The 15,728-nt window shown below is 34.1% G+C and overlaps 1 protein-coding gene across 1 annotated transcript in view; it reads left to right on the forward strand.

Annotated features, from left to right (window-relative positions):
• LOC135082083 (two pore channel protein 1-like) overlaps positions 1-15,728 on the forward strand; it is a 43,833-nt gene that overhangs the window by 1,096 nt on the left and 27,009 nt on the right. The gene's annotated exons all lie outside the window — the stretch shown is intronic.

The raw sequence follows: 15,728 nt of genomic DNA on the forward strand, positions 1-15,728 counted from the left end.
GAGTAATTTCACACATTTGTCTTTAGGATTTTCAAGTAGGTATCCATGCAGTATGTCATACAGAAGATAATGATGTCATCTTTTTTACCTGCCAACACAAATTTATAATAGCTCTAAATTAAACTTATTTGCTAATTGAGGGTTCCTCCCTTATAATATTTTTTTGACTATGCTAAAATATTGGATTAGTAGGTAAATACTAGAAGAAAAGATATGCTCAGACTGAATAAAATCGCAAGAACTGTACTAATTTACATATCCTTAAAGTAAATCTTGTCTGATAATTAGATACAGTCCTAACCAATGATATGTCCTAACACAAAGAAAATTTAAATAGGTAAAGTTAGTCACTATCTTTCTTCACAAACACGCCTGAGAGAGCATGTCTGTACCTACAGTATCTATTTCTTCCTTATCATTTATCAATAAGCATGGCAGGTCTTATCAGGCAGGGTTTGGCAACAATTTTATTGTGTTTATTAAATAAATTTAAAGTTTATTAGAAAAAAATTAAGTACATTAATACTTATTTTAATTTTTTTTTAAATTAGGTCAGTTGCAGTAGCATTCATATAAATAAGGAAGTTCCTCAGTTTATTTTATTATTTTATTTTATGTTATCAAACACAGAATTTGTAAATCACAATAGAAAGCTGTAGCGACGCATCAATGCCTTATTTCAAAAGCGGAAATACCTATATTATTTACGAAATCATGACAAAAGTAAATTGTGAAAGGTCAAAATGACCTTGTTCTCTAGATGTCGCAGTGGTGGGCGGATGAATCGCCTTATACGCAACGTTTCAGGTTCGGTTCATGGTCAGTCAGTTACCTACTAAGACAATTTAGGAAAGTAATTTTATGGGATCCTGATCCAAAACAATCTGTTGCCTGGGCTGGTCTTAGAGATGTCCGAAACGCAACGAAAGCAACCGCTAAATTGGCGGATTTATGTCATTTGGCATTGCCTACCAGTGCACAGCTGTTAATTCCGCAACATCGAGACATGACGATCATTGTGCATTAACGCGTATTTAATTAATTAAAGCGTTCTTAAATGTTGCGGACATCTGAATGGTCTCAATCTATTATCATCTCCATTGATTCATGAAATCTAAAGTTAGTCATGTTAGAGTGAAGTCAAGAATGTTTTGTATTTTCTGTTACTTTCAAATAACCTTTGGGAGTGATTAAAATTGTGTAAAATGTCAAAAATCGTGTATATGTCGGACAAGGTGTTTTACTCGCTAAAAGAACAATGGTACAAGGTGAAATCATGTGAGTTGAATCAGATCATAACTTCCGGCAGGATTTGTGAATGATAGGCGTGGTAATTGGTATAACACTACCTAAGTGGAGCTCATAGTAATGGATAGTGGTTACTACCAGTTCTGGGAGGTAGGAAATCGGTTGGTACCACTTTAAATATCAGTCCAGTCTGTCCAGTACAAAGTCTCAGCTTATGGATCAGATATAAGAGGGATAGAACGTGGGACCTCGTTTATCGCGAAACGTTAACCACCACGCCTACTCGTACGGCTCATGCGACTCACCATTCACCATTTTGAGAACCGCTTAACTTTGAAACCTCAAGGTCAAGACAGAAAGTTGATATGATACAAATAAAAGTATCTAATATACTTATTAGATACTTTTATTTGTATCATATACAGGGTGGAAACGTTAAGTGATCTCACTCGATTATTTCTAAACTATACAAGATATTGAAAAACTGGTTACTGATCCTGAAAGTGCTTCACGAGCCCTTTTAAACGGTACCCATGATAGGTTACAGAATAAACGGGATCTATCTGAAAATTCAATGTTTCCAGCTTCCATACTAAATGTATGGCAGACACACAATATTAGAAGTGTAATTTTTTTTTATTTAATAACTCCTAAAATAAACTCGTGAATTGTATTCTTATTTAAAATTATTCATGGAAAACATTAATTTTAGGCTTTACTTGCTATAATATTGTCAAGAGATGAGTGTCATGACTGTGGTAGTACTAAATGTATGGAAGAAGGAAACATTGAATTTTTGGATAGATCCAGTTTATTCTGTAACCTATTATTGATACCATTGAATAAAGCTTGTAAAGCACCTTTAGAATCAAAAATCAGTTTTACGATATCATGTGTAGTTTTTAAAATAATGTGACTTTACTAAATGTATGGAAGCTGGAAACATTGAATTTTCGGATAGATCAAGTTTATTCCGTAACCTATTATTAGTACCGTTTGATAGAGCTCATAAAGCACTTTCAGGATCAGTAACTAGTTTATTGATATCTTGTATAGTTTAGAAATAATCGAGTGAGATCACTTATCGTTTCCACCCTGTATACATATATACCAGAAAATTACACAATCCTAGCTTCGTACAGATTTTTACTACTGTAAAAATACGTACGAAGTATGTACGAAGCTAGGATTGTGTAATTTTCTGTAATTTTATTGGCAACAATAAAATTACGACATTACGAGTACCTATTCATTCATGCGTGGACCGTAAAATATTGAGCATAAAGTTGAAAATTGGTTTTGGGCTTAACGATTGTCTAAAAAATCTTTCAACGTACAAAAACTCAATGGGTATGAATATAAAGTTCAAAATGGAACCGAAAGTTCAGTGATGATTATGTGCAATGAATTGCACGGCGTACAAGGTCAGGCTGGTCTGGTTAGATTATCTTAATTAGTGCAGTCCTTACGAATCTTACGATTAACCGTAGATGTACTACATAAATTATCTCTAAATATGAATGAATAGCTATAAACGAACCGTGAATCATAATAAATTAATTATACTAGCATAATAAATTGAGTAGGTAAGTAGTTACCTTCTAATTCGTAACTTTTACGGCAGGTATGATTTTTAAAATAATCAGAAGTAAATTGTTGAGATTGAAATCAACGGCTTACGGAAACAGAATACTTAATGCGTAGTATGAATTATATTAATTGGACATTTTAATTACATTGAAGTTCGTTTATAGAACGTTCTTCTAACATTTAATGAGTTTCCGATATTTCACCACACTCCATGTACGTTACGGAAACTAACTGACCATATTTTTAATTTTTGTAGGACCTGCAATCTATCTAAAGTTAGAGAAAATATTTGTTTTAACAATGAACAAGAGTTTACCCATCTAGCTGATAGAGTTTACTCTATTTGCATACAAAATTGCAAACAGGTAAATATTAATATCAGTTATGGACCCGTTCAACCCTTTACGATCTAATGAAGGACTGTACAAAGTAGTAAGTAGGTACATTTTAGAACTTTTTGTAATCGTAAGATGCGCGATGGACTGACACGAAGCTGTTAATGAATTAAATGAACAAAAAAGATTTTCTAATCATCTTACTATGACTTCGCAAGATACCTACTTAGATCTTAGATCGTACAACTAAATCAATTTACGGAGCAGACGTGTCTGAACCATTTATACGGGTTGCCTGACCTATTACTTATTCAACGTTACATGTCTCGATAGTCAATCTCTATTTTAGAATTGCCTTTTAGATCGTTCTGACGTAAGGTTGTAATTTGGTGACGTCATGAAGGCACGGGGTGTGAATTTAACAGGGATGTTATGGATATCCGTAACCGTAACCGATTTAAAAGTTTCGGATAAATGCGAAGTCTAAATCTTAATATTTTTTGTTACTTGTCTGGCATCCCCTGGCACTACCTGACATCCCCGCGTGTTTTACCTTTATCATAGGTACCTAGGTACATAGGTAGTACATAAAGTGGCTATATGGATGTGGGTCGCGCAGCTCTATTGCTAATTTCGTATTTGTCGTAAGTCGTAACCGAAATTATTGTCCGAAACTTTCCGATAATCCGCAATGAATCCGTAACCGAAACCGGTATATTATCCTATCTAATATCCGTAACCGTATCCATAACCGAAACTTCATATCCTTAACATCTCTGGTGTGAACTGTCTTGCCATTTCACTGAGGGGTGGTAGTGATGTAACATGACTAGGGTAACTATTACCTAATCTGTGGGCACGTAACAGCGTAAACTGTTTAGTGTGTTGTGTTTGTGTAGGTATGGCATCTCTTAAACCTTTTATAAAGGGGTGACATTGTTGTTCTAAGTGGAAATCGTCTTAGTAAAGTACTAGGACTAGGTACTTACAGGGCTCATTACCTTATCATTTCGTCGTTCAACAAGTTTCAGTACCGCTCAAGATCAGAAGATTGAAGTAACTTAGTCTGAGGGAAAGTAATTTTGTTAATGAACTTGTAACTAAATTAATCAAAAGAAATTAGGAGGAGAAATCTTCTTAGCCCTAGCCTGAAATCCTAGAAATAATTGTCCTATTTGCAATTGTAGGTTTCCTTGTTATGAGGGTTTTCGCGATTGAAAAATCCGCCAGATGGCAAAACGTAGACGCGAGGTCCAAATGCTGCGTGATTGGTGGATTTTGACATATCTGTCAATGTTACGTCAAAAATAACCAATCATGCAGCATTTGGACCTCGCGTCTACGTATTGCCATCTGACGGATTTTTCAATCGCGAAAACTCTCATTGATTTAATTAGTGTATTCGTAGAGTCTAACTAAACTAAACCTTTGTTCGGTATAGGACAGATTCTGGGATTGGACAGATTCGTGGATTCGGCAGATACTGGATTGGACGGATTCGTGGATTCGGCAGATTATGTGATTCGACGGATTAGCTATACGACAGAAAATGAACAGTCGTGCTCAAAAAGATTAAGTAAAGTAAAAATTGGCCAAGTGCGTGTCGTGACACGCGCAGTATAGGGTTCCGTAGTTGTCCGTCGTTACCACAATATCCGTACCGCGCGGGAATAACTTGACATGTCATTTTTGCGTACTTTTCAGGGGAGCGATTTTAAAGTTTAGAGTTCCCTGGTAAATCGGAATTAATGATAATTGATATTTTTATGATTGAAATAAGCTAATTTGATGCATATCTTTCGATTGGCGTAAGAATTTGATTAAATTATCTTCTTAATCTATTAAAAAAAAGACTTGTCAAGTTGTGTACCGACGACTTGTCAAGTTATTCACCAAAGAAAAACAAATATTTAAGGTGTAAAAATTGGATTTAAGTTAATTATTTTGAATGAAGTTTAAGTAAAAAAACAAAACATAAAAATAGAACATATTTTTATCACTTTTGCAATGAAATAGTAGCAAATTTATTAGAAAAATCAAATATAATCGCAGATTATGATCGCTTTTGATCAGGTAATTGTACGTTTACTTAAAATTTAAAAAAAGACAAATAAAAGAACAAAAGCCATGCTTCATAACAAGCACAATTAATTTTGATTATTTTAAGCTTACCATTAAGCTTAAAATAATTAAAATTAGCTGGATACATTTTTGCGTAAGGTCGACACGTCCTTTCGCGTCCACCGTCCAGTTCACGTCCAAATAACGGATCACTCTAGAACGAAAGCTATTGCTATGATTCCCTGAATGTATGCCACGTAAACCCACATTAAAAAAATCTTATAGCATGCTACCGTTTTTGCCAAAAATAAATCCCACATGAGCAGGTGCGCGTTTCAAGGTAAGTTTTTAATATATTTAGGTCTAGTTTGGGATTTACCGCAGTCTATTAGCCTTAACCATGAACCATACAATACGGATAATGATATCGGTGATTGTACTTTATTAAATGACACTTAAAATAACGTGGATGCGAATTTACTACAATGCAATTTCCACTTTGCGTCAGAAGTGATCGCGGTCTGATCTAACTGGGTCTAAGATATTAAAATATACAAAACAATGCATGTTTTATATCATGTAAAACGTTATTTACATGACGTATCGAACACAAAGATTTTTTTCAGTACTTAGGCCTTTTCCTGGACGCTAATACACGCTCTTAATGTAGCTTACCCTTGTGATAGCCAATTTGCGTCCACATTATCACGACTATTTTCTAAATACAGACGTTGTAAATAATATTAAAAAGCAAACTGTGCCTAGAGAGGATACCATATTGCAAATTGAGCCATACTATTGAAATTTCAAAAAATGAAATAAATCAAAATATATGTATGTTTATAATTATTAAGTGTGATACCAAAATATTTTGAATACCAATTAGTAAGATTTTATTTATATTTTTTATTTCCATGCTGTTATTAATTTATTAGTGATTTTGAATGCATTTTTTCTATATTTTATTAATATTACAAAGATAATATTAAAACTTCTAATGGTTTAGAGCAAGTTTAATAATACTATACTTATAAAAACTAAAGGGAGCATAATGACAACAATCTTTTCTCTCATATTTATTATTATTACTATACATTATATTCATTATAAGATGCTCCATAGCGCAAAATAGCACAAATAATGTACCCACCTACTTATTCTCCTTTCTTTATTTTAATATGTTGTGAGTTGTAACATTCGCTGTGGGCCAAGTGCCCCTCTCTCATGGTTTCTGCAGAATACCAGTGGCCGTAACGTGCTCCCGAGTACGTTATGGCCTCATACTGAGCAGAGACCAATTTGGTACAACAATTGTATTATTTCACTTTTTAATGTCAATGTGTATCATTATTTTAGTACCAAATAAATATTTTTTCTTTCTTTCTTTCTTTCAAAATGATTACGAAAAATTGTACATTATTTTTATTCCTCAAATCTACCAACTCACTAAATGGACGAGATCTGGCGTATCGACCCTACTTACTTTTACCTCATCATTATTCCTAAATAATGTCATTGAAGTCAAATAGACTATAAAAATAAAATTATCCGGAACTTAAAATTGACCTAAAAGTTTATTATTAGATTTTTTACTTAAATTCTGTTGTCAAACGAAATATTAGTCTGTTATGAAAAAACATTAGTAGATAGTACCTACCTATTGACTAAACTTATCCTTCTTCTTTCAACTTGCTATTTAAACGTTAATTTAGTTTTAAACTATTGAAAATAGAAATAAAAGTAATAATTAACGCTTAAATATATTAAAAAAAATATTTTTAGGGGTTGGTAAGTAAAAAATATTTAAAGACGCTCGAAATCCTGACAATGTTATATTTTAACAACTGCTAATGACACATATAAAAATATGATTATACGAAGGTAATAGCTGGATAACTCCAAATATCCAAACTCTTGACTGCGTGCATAACAAGACAACTGCACATATCATGGATGTGTTTAGTACTTAGAGGGGATCATAACTTGATAACTGTTTTTGTCAAATTAAAAACGAAAATCCATAAATGTATAAGTCGAGATATTAATAAATACATATTCTGACATACATTGATAAATCGAAATATAAATGTTTGTAAGAATAATATTGATTCGATATATCGTTATGTCAAATATTTATTGCCTAAATTAGAGATATTTACTTATGAACAAGAGCTGTATTTCAAGTATTTTTGGGTATTTCGAGTTGAGTTTTTTATACCAGTAGGGTATAAGGTAGAGGAAGCGCTTAAGCTAATAAAAAAAAAAAAGTGCAGGTCGAGATGTCAAGTTATTCCCGCGCGGTACGGATATATTTGAAAAGCAAGCAATTACTTCATCCAAAAGTAACTTTTCATATTTTCTTCTAAGGATTTGTTATAAGGTATGACATTTTATAATACATGAGTTAAACGACTTTTACTCTTAAACTAACTAATCTATCTTAAACGTTATAGTTTTCCTTGAAAGTTCTTAAAAACTACTATTATTGTGAATTTTTACAGATTTTTCAAGCTAACGGTTTAGTTTTTAGAGGGGAGGGGGGGATTGTTAACGCAGCACTGAAGAATGAAATAAGTGTATTTGATTGTTTATAAAACCCAACTACGACAAAAAATGACGCTGAAAAAGTATTAAACAAGATTTTCAGAATACTGAACTGAACAAAGTTGCTAATGTAGTTGCATAGTAATTTTCATGTTTGGAAAGCCGCCGTCACACGTTGTCAAAGTGCTACGGTAGGTATGTATGTGTAACGTGTGACTACGCCTTTGATGTGAATTATATGCAATCAGCCCATGAATACAGGTAAAGTCACAAGCAAATGCTAGTAATATGTACAAGTAAAGCGCTTTCAAATGATACCAAACACGGCATATTTATCTTAACTTTATTTTTTTACTCTGTATGTTTTGTCCGCTAGAGGGCGCCACATTAGATTTTGTGAAACCCCATATAGCCTATAACCAGCGGACAATTAAGACGCTTCTGATGATATGTCATTTGTCGAATTCTGATAAGTAGTTTAGAAGTTACGAGGGAACAGATGAACAATAATGAACATACATACCTACATACATAGCCTGTCAAAATCATAACCCTCCTTTTTTTGCTTTGCCGTAGTCGGGTAAAAACGGTTGTGCAAGATAATTTTTTATTTATAAAAACAAAGTAATAAATGCATATTGTTCTTTGGCTAAAAGTAGGTTTTATTTTATTTTTTATTTACACCTGTACTTCTGCCGTATAGCTAATCCGTCGAATCACAGAATCTGCCGAATCCACGAATCCGTCCAATCCAGTATCTGCCGAATCCACGAATCTGTCCAATCCCAGAATCTGTCCTATACCGAACAAAGGTAGGTTAGTCACAGAATAACACGGACGCTCAGTTATGGATCGGAAAAGTCAGTTCTCAAGGCATTTGTCCTGAAAACTATCATTCATAACATTGATACAAAAGTAACTTAGAGGCTAAATATAATCCCCTTCAAATACAGCTAAGTACCAAGCCAGAGTCAAAATTTTTGTCTGTTTGTAAAAGTCGGCCAAATAATTGGGTATTTCGCCAAAAATGGTCGATTTTGCCTAATTTCCTTGGCACCAATTTTATTTTTGTTTTTAACTATTTTTATTTTTCCATTGCATTAAGAAGCAAAAACTAAGCCAATGTATCTAAAAGGGGTGTCATAATTCGTTCTAGAAACAAAGTTATGAGGTCATAAAATTTTGGTAGCCAAGGAAATTATTATAAATATTGTTTTCTCTAAGTTTTCTTCTGTGGTTTGCTTTTTTTTAATTCGACCCATTTTAGTGTACCTTCGTAAGCAAACACACAAATTAATATTATATCATTATAACGTTTTTACACAACTAAGGAAGATAAATGCAGTAGATTGAGTTAAGAGTTAAAAAAAGTTGTGCTATATCTATTCTGATACCCATTTCTTAAAATGTAAATTTTAAACTTATTCCAATAAAAAAATACTAAAAATTTGACTTTGCGCCGAATTAAAAATGGTCTTTTATAATTTCCTAGGCCATTTTAAGCCACGGAAAACAAGGAAATTAGGGCCAAAGAAATTAGATTTATGCCTAAAAGACACCACAAACAAAAACCTATTTACCCTATCCATTTACTATTTAAATCATGGGTTAACCCCTACAGACACTACATTTGTGTAAATAAACATTAAATTAATCCATTGTTTAGCTGCAAAAAACCGCCCAAAGAAATTGACTTTTTAGTAAACAAAAACCCAAGGAGGGACCTACTTACGCGATTTGTCGCGAAACTGATCAACGATGTACTATCCTGCCTTGATGGCCTCTTGGGACGTAATGGCCGAGTGTAACGGTGCAGTGCGTTACATTCTAAGTTTTTTCGTTTCGTTACTACAATGGTCGAAAAGAAGACCCAGGGAAATTATACTTTTGACCTGGACAAGAACTCAACTTCACTTTATTTTCTTCCTATAAGTATTTGACATTGAAAGTTTTTATTTTCAGATAGCCAAACGTTTCTCAAATGTAAAGAGAGTGCTATTAGAATTAAATTACGCTTCATTTTTTTATAATGTGCCTTCATTTTGGCAAACAACAGTAATGGACATAACAAGGAAATTAGAAAAACGACTTTTGATTAAGTTTTTCTACGGTATTATTTGTAGTTTCTACTATTGTAATAGCAAAAACAAATAAAACTTTTGATGAACTTTCCCATAAAAATAGTTTTATACAGATAGATATAAAAAAACATGTGTTCGCCTGCCTGGACACAGAAAATTTACTGTTTCGGCGAAATACCCACTTACTACACTCGCGAGCAAAAGTATGGAATCACTTACATGAAGTTGTTTCCACGCGATCTTGTGTACTAACGAATTTGTTAGTAACAAAAAAAGTAGCACCATTTTAAAGATTAAACTTTTAACTTTAAAGTGATACCAAATTCATTTAAATCACACCAGTATTTAAAAAGATATCCCGGCTGATGTGAAGAAGTAAGAAAAAAGACATGTACCAACTGTTTGATACGTCGCGATTTGCGGCCTATTTACCCCCTATAAAAGCACGTGTTTTCGGATTTTTGCGTTCACACGTTGATCCATACACATCTCGGCTTCTTTTGACACTTTACCTGGGATTCTACACCTACAGAAGCAGCACAAATCGTTGCACTGTTGCAAGAAGGGCTCAGCCAGCGGGCTGTCGCACGTCAGCTCCACATAAGCCAGTCCTGGGTTTCGAAAGTTTTAAGACGCTTTCGGGAGACTGGTGGCTTTATCCCGAGACCATGTTCTGAACAGCGCCGGTGCACATCGCAGAGGGATGACCGTTTTTTCATGTCAACCTCTCTATGAAATCGTCATTTGACTGGCATCGACGTCCAGCAAGAGCTCAGAAATGTTCGTAGGATAGCTGTTAGCGAGTGGTCAGTTCGTCTAAGATATGAGCAATAAAATTTGACTCCAAAAAGGCCTGCCACAGGCTGGAAACTGACGGCAGGTCACCGACAAGCACGCTTTCAATTAGCTCGCACTCGGAAGGCGAGTAATGGAGGCGAGTTTTGTTTTCCGATGAATGCAGACTGTTTTTGCAGTGCAGCAGTCGAAGAGGTCGGGTCTATAGACGGCCTGGGGAGCCATTTGTGCAGTGCTGGTTCGCTAAAACATTGGCTTATTAGGGTGGCTTGCTCGACTTCCCATCGAGATGTGTAGGAGCAAATTGAAAGCGTGCTTATCGGTGACCTGCCGTCAGTTTCAAGCCTGTGGCAGGCCTTTTTGGAGTCAAATTCTATTGTTTATATCTTAGACGAACTGTCCACTTGCTAACAGCTATCCTACAAACATTTCTGAGCTCTTGCTGGACGTCGATACCAGTCAAATGACGATTTCGTAGAGAAGTTGACATGAAAAAACGGTTTTCCCTCTGCGATGTGCACCGGCAATGTTCAGAACTTGGTCTCGGGATAAAGCCACCAGTCTCCCAAAAGCGTCTTAAAACTTTCGAAACCCAGGACTGGCTTATGTGGAGCTGACGTGCGACAGCCCGCTGGCTGAACCCTTCTTGCAATAGTGCAACGATTTGTGCTGCTTCTGAAGATGTAGAATCCCAGGTAAAGTGTCAAAAGAAGCGGAGATGTGTATGGATCAACATGTGAAAGCAAAAATCCGAAAACACTTGCTTTTATGGGGGGTAAATAGGCCGCAACTCGCGACGTATCAAACAGTTGATACATGTCTTTTTCCTTACTTCTTCACATCAGCCGGGATATCTTTTTAAATGCTGGTGTGATTTAAATGAATTTGGTATCAATTTAAAGTTAAAAGTTTAATCTTTAAAATGGTGCTACTTTTTTTGTTACTAACAAATTGGTTAGTACACAAGATCGCGTGGAAACAACTTCATGTAAGTGATTCCATACTTTTGCTCGCAAGTGTAGATTAGTGTACAAACCCCTTTTGACCTACTTTTCGCTGTAAATGGGTTATCTGAGACACATTACATCACGCATTTATGGCCGCGACTGCCCCATGGAGTAGTGACGGTGGGTCGCCTTGAACGCCGCTGGTTCGATTCTTTGTTGAGTCAATTTGGTTTACAGCTGAGAGTGATACCATAGCACTTACATCTAGATGTGTTCTATACAAGATTTAGGTTGTTCATTATAGTATTTTTCAAGGACTTCATCCGCCCTGTGTTCTTCGCATTTTTAATATCCTATATTTTCTCCGTGATAAAAAGATAACATACCTACTTTACACCACACAAAATTAGAAAAGAAAGAAATACACAATACCTACACGTCTTCTTGTCTCTTATCTCTATGAAGCGATCTTATCCAGACAGCTTAGGAATAAATAAGTTTAAAAGGTAAATAAAAAATGCTTTATGTTCAATGTTGCCTTATCATTAATCAATATTGTGTAACGAACATCTTGTCACAGTTAAATTAGCATCCACGGGGATGGTAGCGAATGCAATCCAAATGTTTACGTAGTGATAAGTAGGCAGAACATACGCGGCACATCAAGCTCCAATGCACATGTCTTATGTTGTTGTAATAGAGGCGACTTTGCCACAAAAATGTTTTCGTCTCACATACCCCACTGTTTTGATTATGATAAGGATTAGTACGGTCAGGAAAAACCTCGTTAAAATAAAATTAAAAATATAAATTTTTTGCCTGAGATACAGGAATTATAATTCTTAGTTCAGGCACGTATGTACTTTTACCTATTATAGTTTAATATTAGCCTATTGTTAAAAACTGTCAATAAGTTAGTCAATAAAGAATTTATTTATTTATTATTTATTTATAAAATAAATAATTGTCTCTACATTCAAGAAGGCCGTATTTTATTTCTATTGTGTTTTAAGAAATATTTTAATTGCAATTAACTTTGTAATCAAAGGTGGTGGTAAGTAACTTGCTTCTGAATGTATTGTAACTTCCTACTTTTTTATATTTTTAAACCGGCAGACAGTGGTGACTGAGTTTGTTGCGGCGCTTCTTCTCAGCACTTGCCAAATGTTTGTCTCGAAGCGCTGGTAGGGCAAAAAAATAATGAGACATGTAGGTATAGGCTCCTTAAGAGCATTTGACGATTTGCAAGAACTAATTTAATTAGTCTAAACAAATAAAGAAAATTTTGATTTTGGTCATTAGCAAATTCTGTTACTTAGCTAGCTTAGCTTGGAGAGTACGGGCCATCGCATTTTTTTAAAGGATTTCTACTTAGTTCGTATTTATTTATAAAATGGCAGCATGAATTATTTTCTGTTACTGTAGAATATGTGATCATCGCTCTAAAATATCAGCTAAAGCAGAGCTACCTATAATATTATGGATAATTTCTTATGGCAGTCTTTGTTTTGCTATCTCTACCTTTTCTTAATTATCTTGTCCCATATTTCGTGTAAATTGTCGCGGTATCTCGCGTTTTTTTACTATCAGTGTCATACAAGCCAAGATGAGTGCTACTCGAGAATTTCTTGATGCTGCACTGCATAGAGTGAAGAGGGTCTTTCCAGAGAGAGTTTGTTCGACAGTGACTAAATTTTTGGGTATGTTTCTTTATAATGTTGTTTATTTACCTAATACCTACCCAAGTGATGTGAAAACTATCACACTGAATTTAAAATTAAACAGAGTTTTGGCGAATGTACCATACTTATTTATTACCTCCAATGGCTCCAAAGACCCTTTCCCCGTAAATTATCAGAGATTAGCAATGCATGTTGACTTGTTATTTTAGTTTGTCGCTTTAAAAAACTGATTATGAGCTGGTTTAGTACTTAACTACCCTTACTTAGTTCATTTATATAGTTTAACTTAATAAAGATTCGTTTTATATTAAGTTATCTCGCATGTGTAAGTTATTATATTTTTTCTTTGGCACGCATCTGCGCAGGCTTACTAAAGAAGCCCATGTCATGCTGTCTGTATTGACTGTTACTTATCTACTGTGCTATTAGTTTAGTCGATGGGTTTTCTATTCACTAACTACCTCAGCTATTAGTCTATGTATATTAATCACATAAACATACACATGCTTTGTCCTACCAGATAATGTAAAAAAAAACTAATCTGCAAAACGTGTGCAGCGTAGGTAAACTAACTTGAGTTCTCCAAAATTAATTAGTGAAATAAAGTACCTACTTACTTATACTCGTAATTCTTGTAAATAATTTATGTCCTTCACAATAAACTCACTGATCCATCGAGGCGTTAATACATAATGTATCATTTCCTTCAAGCTTAATTTATGTATTCCGCGATTTGAGGCCGACGCTTTATGAACGCGTATTGTTACGATTACGAGCTCGTACGATGCGGGCAATTAACCGAATTAGACATGTGAAGAAATGCTAGATGAAGAATCAGATGAGCAAAGATATGCCCTTTTATTTTAAAATAATAGATGATATTCGTATTTATTATTTTCAAAAGTTTAATACCGCCTATCAGCACCTACGTAAAGCTTTAGAGCAATTTTCATTTAGATACTGATATAATCACGCGAAAACTAATTTAATTGAGTCTATTTTTAAAGTAAATTCAGACTGTTGTATCTAAAAATATGTAGGTCTAGCACTTTTTTAATTTGTTTCAAACGGGCAATTTGTGTTTTACACACATGACTGTGTTTACCAACCAAACAAATGGGCGGCGACTTTGTGGATAGTGTCAACATGTCAATTGAAACAGTTGACTGAGTCGACAGTTTAATAGGATGAATATAATTTTAAAATTAAATATTTTTTTAATTCTGAGCACTAGACTAGCATCTAAGCACTTTCGGGATTAAGGGTTTTCTTTACGACCTGAATTTTTCAGTTCTTAGATTTAAACTTTAACAATCTTATCGTATTGGCAAGTTTTTGACCTTTTTGGCCACTTTAGACCTTCGACAACACCACGACATCATATACTTTTGTCATTATAACCGCGTGTTCTCACTTAATCCGGTCAATACTCTAGTAAATATCAACTCATTAACCGTAACGGTTAACAGTTGTTACTGTTTAGTTTAGCAGAACCACTCGGAATGCGCACATGTTCGGCTTATTGTGAAATCTTTAATCTTAATTTGCAAACAAAGAAAAAAATATGTGCCTAAAATTCGGATAGTGTTTATTGTTCAAATTAACTGTCAACCTTAACAGTGTTAAAAAATCTTGAAAAAATTAAGGTTTATGAAACTCGATCACAGCTATATCAGAATTTTTTCAGTGTTTCTGACTTGGTATTATTTCATTTGGTGAACACACGTTATTAATTAAAAAATCTGTGTCGTCTATTTCGTGTAGTGTTCCAATGATAAATAAAAATAGTTTTCTTTTTCATCTAATTTTAGATTTTACTTTACCGAACTGAAAAGTGGCTTTGTGCTATAGATAGTTTAGTAGCTCTGCGTGTAGAAAAGTGCTGTCGTTTTGCTCTAAGATACCTACTAAATAACGTGTTCTCTACTGATATTTATTTTTTGATTCATATCGCATATTTTTGAAAGTCTAATCAAGCAGACTGTTTTAGATTGTTTATTTACGTAATTGAAGTAATAAATATTGGAAAAAATCCAATAAGTAGAGTGTTAGAGTGCTATGTAAGTGTAAAGTGGTTGTTTTTTTTATTATAATGGGGGAAAAGGACGTCATTATTATGGAAAAGACCCCAGGTATTTATTATTGGTTTCTCTAGAATAGCATTAATTATCATTGTTATTGTAATAAACCTAGTTATGAGATTGTTATTGAAATTAATTTTATGCATTGGTGAAGGCTGCAATACATTAAACACACAGTTAAAGTACCCGCATAATACTGAATTCAATGGAATGATTTATTATAATATTAGATATTAAAATATGTATGTATGATGATAGCTTGTTTCTATAAAAAAATAGCATTTATTTAGGTACTTACTGAAGAGTTCACGCATGCGGAATTCCTGATAAAACTACGCTACACCACTTACGCACGTTCAAGAAC

This window comes from Ostrinia nubilalis, chromosome 21 (genome assembly GCF_963855985.1).
Source record: "Ostrinia nubilalis chromosome 21, ilOstNubi1.1, whole genome shotgun sequence".
NCBI lineage: Eukaryota > Metazoa > Arthropoda > Insecta > Lepidoptera > Crambidae > Ostrinia > Ostrinia nubilalis.